General features: G+C 40.3%; 2 protein-coding genes across 3 annotated transcripts in view; one reads left to right on the top strand and one right to left on the bottom strand.

Annotated features, from left to right (window-relative positions):
- Positions 1–1,678, bottom strand: part of LOC115225101 (fatty acid-binding protein homolog 5-like) — a 14,451-nt gene extending 12,773 nt beyond the window's left edge. Inside the window, exon 1 of the mRNA XM_029796028.2 lies at positions 1,544–1,678. The gene's annotated coding sequence lies outside the window, so the exon portion shown is untranslated. The remainder of the gene's footprint in view (positions 1–1,543) is intronic.
- Positions 1–5,000, top strand: part of LOC118768125 — a 124,767-nt gene that overhangs the window by 110,940 nt on the left and 8,827 nt on the right. The gene's annotated exons all lie outside the window — the stretch shown is intronic.

Genomic DNA, 5,000 nt, shown 5'->3' with positions numbered 1-5,000 from the left:
CAAATCGACCCTAGGACTTATTCTTTGTAAGCCTAGTACTTATTCTATTGGTGTCTTTTGCTGAACCACTAAGTTATGGGGACGTAAACACACCAGCATCGGTTGTCAAGTGATGTTGGAGACACAAACGTACACACACACATATATATATATATACATATATACGACGGTCTTCTGTCAGAGTCCGTCTACCAAATCCATTCAGATGGCTTTGGTTGGCCCGAGGCTATAGTAGAAGACACTTGCCCAAGGTGCAACACAGTGGGACTGAACCTGGAACCATGTGGTTGGTAAGCAAGCTACATACCACACAGCCACTCCTACGCCTATATATATAAGAAATCTAAATGAGTAACAAAGATGTACAGGTGTCAATTCAGTACAGGTGTCAATCCTTTAATTCATTAATGAAATAGCGGGTGTAAGGATAAAAAGAATGGTGATTTAGTTACTTATACTTGGAAGATAGTGTGTAGAATGTAGTCTTGAAGTATCTAAAATCAAATCTATTGGGCATTGTCAACTGTATTCTAGTTAATGGTGATAAATCAATTCATGTGAGACAATCTACTAAACTCAGTGTACTGGAACCATGTATCCAGCTTTATCAAGACCAGCGGATATCAACACAACAGCCAGTCCAGTGGCACTAGCAATGACCTCGCTCAAATGTTGTTTTTCATGTGCCAGTAAGGTGACGCTGGTAATGATCACGTTCGAATGGTGCCTTTTATGTGCCCCCGGCACGGGAGCCAGTCGGCAACCCTGGCAACGATCACGCTCGGATGGTACTTTTAACATTCCACTGGCACGGGTACCAGTAATACGGTGCTGTCATCAGCCACATATTCATAGGTTTACGAAGAATAAGTCCTGGGGTTGATATCTTCAGCTAAAACCCTTTAAGGTGGTGCTCCAGCATGGCCACAGTCAAATGACTGATACGAGTAAAGAAATATATATATAAGCATGCACACACACACACACAAACACACACCAGATAGACTCACACACACACACACACACACACACATACACACATACGCACACACACACACCAGATGGACACACACAATACACACACACACCAGATAGACTCACACAACACAAACCACACACACAATACACACATACACACACCCACACACCAGATGGACACACACACAAACACACACACACGCACAAACACACACACACATACACACACCCACACACCAGATGGACACACACACACACACACACCCACACACCAGATGGACACACACACATACACACACACACCAGATAGACACACACACACACACCAGATAGACAAACACACACACATACACATACACACACACCAGATAGACACACACACACACACCAGATGGACACACACATACATACACACAAACACACACACATACACACACATACACACACACAAACACACACAAACACACACACACACACACACACACACACACACACACACAACCAGATAGACACACTCTGAAGTGGTAGAAAGTAAGAAAACAGTCAAAGGTTCTTTTGTACTAACCTTCCTCAATTTTTGTCCAATCTTCTCTGATAAATTTCAGTAAACGCTGATAAAGACAGTCAAAAATTATGTTCAGTGGTGTTAAAAAAAAAAAGAAGAAAACAACTATATTAATAAAATCCCTTTTACTGAACCACCAGCCTTGATGTCATCTGACACATGTAAGGCTGTTTGTCCCCCCACCGTTTGAACAAACAACCAATAGGATGTGTTGTCTCTTTCAGAGATTCACTTCTAGATAAGAGGAACACTTAGTCTGTGTGCACGTGTGTGTGTGTGTGTGTAACTGTGTGTGTGTGTGTAACTGTGTGTCATTTATTTACAGGGGTTGGACAAAATAATGGAAACGCCTATCATCATAGCATCATATTTTTTAAATATCTATAAAACCATCAAAAGCTTGTTTACTTTTATGTTTTTTGATTTAATATTAGTGTTGCTTAATATGCTTTGCTAAAATTTATTTCACATTGTTCCAGTTCGCTCAGCTGTAGAAATGAGTTGTGATGTCACTGGTGGCAAGCTATATCGGGGGGGGGGGCCCTTTGCCTTTCCCTTGGAAATACGTCAGTAGTGTGTGGAGTGGAGGCTGGTATGCATGGGCGACTGCTGGGCTTCCATAAACAACCTTGCCCAGACTTGTACCTTGGAAGGTAACTTTCTAGGTGCAATCCCATGGTCATTCATGACCAAAGGGGCTCTTTACCCTTTACCCTATGTACATATAATAGTGTAAAGAGGGGAGGCAGGTATGCATGGGCGACTGCTGGTCTTCCATAACAACCTTACCCAGACTTGTGTCTCAGAGGGTAACTTTCTTGGTGCAATCCCTTGGTCATTCATTACCAAAGCAGGGGTTGGGGGGTGTCTTTATACTTTGTATATGTATGTATTTATATATGTATGTATGTGTGTGTGTATGTATGTATGCATGTATGTATGTATGTATGTATGTATGTATGTATGTATGTATGTGTGTGTGTGTATGTATGTATGTATGTATGTATGTTTGTATGTATGTATGTATGTATGTATGTATGTATGTGTGTATGTATGTATGTATGTATGTATGTATGTATTTGTGTGTATGTATGTACATTGTCTCTAGTATCTTGACCTCATCTCTCTTTCTCTCTCTCCCTATGTGGCTCTTCACCAAAACATCTTCCCCCCCTCCATTATAGTTTCTTATTTCTCCAGTCTTCACCATCCAAGTTATAGGGGTCTGATCTTTACAAAATGTGTGCATATTGTTTCCATGGTTGCTACAAAAAGTGGGCAAAGTAAGGGCCTCTAACTAGGGGTATGTACTATATCAGGGTGGCCGTCAAGTAAAACAACAAAAATAAAATAAAATGACAAACGTTATCACCAACACTATCAGCAACACAATAACAACCACCACCGCACCACCACCACCACCACCACCACCACAACCACCATACCACTACCACCATAACCAACACCTCCACCACCACCATCACAACCACCACTACCATCACACTTACACCACTACCACCACAACCGATAACACTGCCACCACTATCATCACCGCCAACCATCACCACCAACACCAGCACTACCACTACCACCATCATTACCACTACCACAACTAACAACCCTCCACCACCACTACCACCACCACCACTATCACCATACTGTCACCACTACACCCCCACCAACCACCATGACCACCACCACCACCATGTGAACTCAACAGCTGTTCTTTCGATTATTCAATATCATGTAATGGCAAATATATGATAGTGTGGGTATGGGAAGGAATAAAAAGGTATTTTGATTGAGATATACAGGCATGGACAAGGACAAATATATACATATATATAGATATATATATATATATATATATATATATAGACATAAAGGGAAAGTTTACGAAAATAAACAAAAGACGAAGGCAGGTGGAGTACAAACAAACAAATGTATTAGTATAGCGCTCAGGAATAGAAAAAGTCTTTTATGTTTCGAGCATACGCTCTTCGACAGAAAGATACACAGAAAAGAAACAAGGAGAGAAACAAGGAGAGAAAAAAATGCGTGTAGGAGCTATAGTTAATCCAAACATGAACAAAGAGAAAACACAACAACGCGAGGACGTGGAACAAGTATAGTGTTATTGGACGCTCAGGAAAGGAAAGAAAGAAGGAGGATTTAATGCTTCGAGTGAAGCTCTTCGTCAGAAACATAGAAAAAAAGAAAAAGTCCAAGGAAGGGAAGACGGAGGAAGAAAATCGCCAATGATACACATGTGGTCACATATTGAAATGACCGGAAGGGAATAGATATGTGTGTGTGTTTGTGTGTGTGCCTATATATATGTATATATGTATATATATATATATATATATATATATACTCTTTTACTCTTTTACTTGTTTCAGTCATTTGACTGCGGCCATGCTGGAGCACCGCCTTTAGTCGAGCAAATCGACCCCGGGACTTATTCTTTGTAAGCCCAGTACTTATTCTATTGGTCTCTTTTACCGAACCGCTAAGTGACGGGGACGTAAACACACCAGCATCGGTTGTCAAGCAATGCTAGGGGGACAAACACAGACACACAAACACACACATACATATATATATATAATATATATATATACGACAGGCTTCTTTCAGTTTCCGTCTACCAATATGTTGAAATATGTCACAAAGTATTAAACAAGGATGTATAATTCAAACATCCATGTCCAAATACAGTTAAGTGTGTTGCCTGGTGTGCTAACAATTCTGCCAGCGCATTACCTTAATAATGATAATAATAATAATAATAATAATAATAATAATAATAATAATGGTGGTTCTTTCAACATCCTTAAACAACCCTTATTCAGGGACCGTTTGAGCGGGATGGGCTACTCAACCTGAAGAAAATTCTAACTGGGCCCCACCTGCAAGGTCATGTGCCGTTTGTCTTGATATGAGATCACCATGTCGCGCACATATGGTTGTGATGCATGTGCCTGGTGTACCCTTATCAGACGGGTAGTCATGATGGGTATATTGGGCTTCGTATATTTTACCCCAGTGTCACTTTGATGGCATGAACTGCTCTCTCACTCAATAATGATAATAATAATAAGGATTATTACAAAGTAGCATTACTTTTAACACATTTTTATATATAAATACAGCCTCAAATACGTATGTATGTATGTTGGCCCATAAAAAGCTCAGTTATCATTTGTATTTTTAACAATTTCTGACTATACAGTGAAACGGTTTAAAAGGGAATGACTGGAGGAGAGAGAGAAGGAAAGAGAGAGAAGGAGCCAAAGAGAGAGGGAGAGAGATAGAGAGAGAAACAAAGAGAAAGAGACAGAAAAAGAGAGAGAATGTGAGAGAGAGAGAGAGAGAGAGAGAAAGAGAAATAAAGAGAGAAACAGAGAGGGAGAAAGTGAGAGAGTGAGAGAGTGAGAGAGATAGAAAGAACCCG

Source organism: Octopus sinensis, linkage group LG27 (assembly GCF_006345805.1).
Source record: "Octopus sinensis linkage group LG27, ASM634580v1, whole genome shotgun sequence".
In the NCBI taxonomy this organism is placed as follows: Eukaryota; Metazoa; Mollusca; class Cephalopoda; order Octopoda; family Octopodidae; genus Octopus; species Octopus sinensis.
The sequence above is the reverse complement of the archived record's forward strand: the minus strand, read 5'-3'. Positions and strand labels throughout refer to the sequence as shown.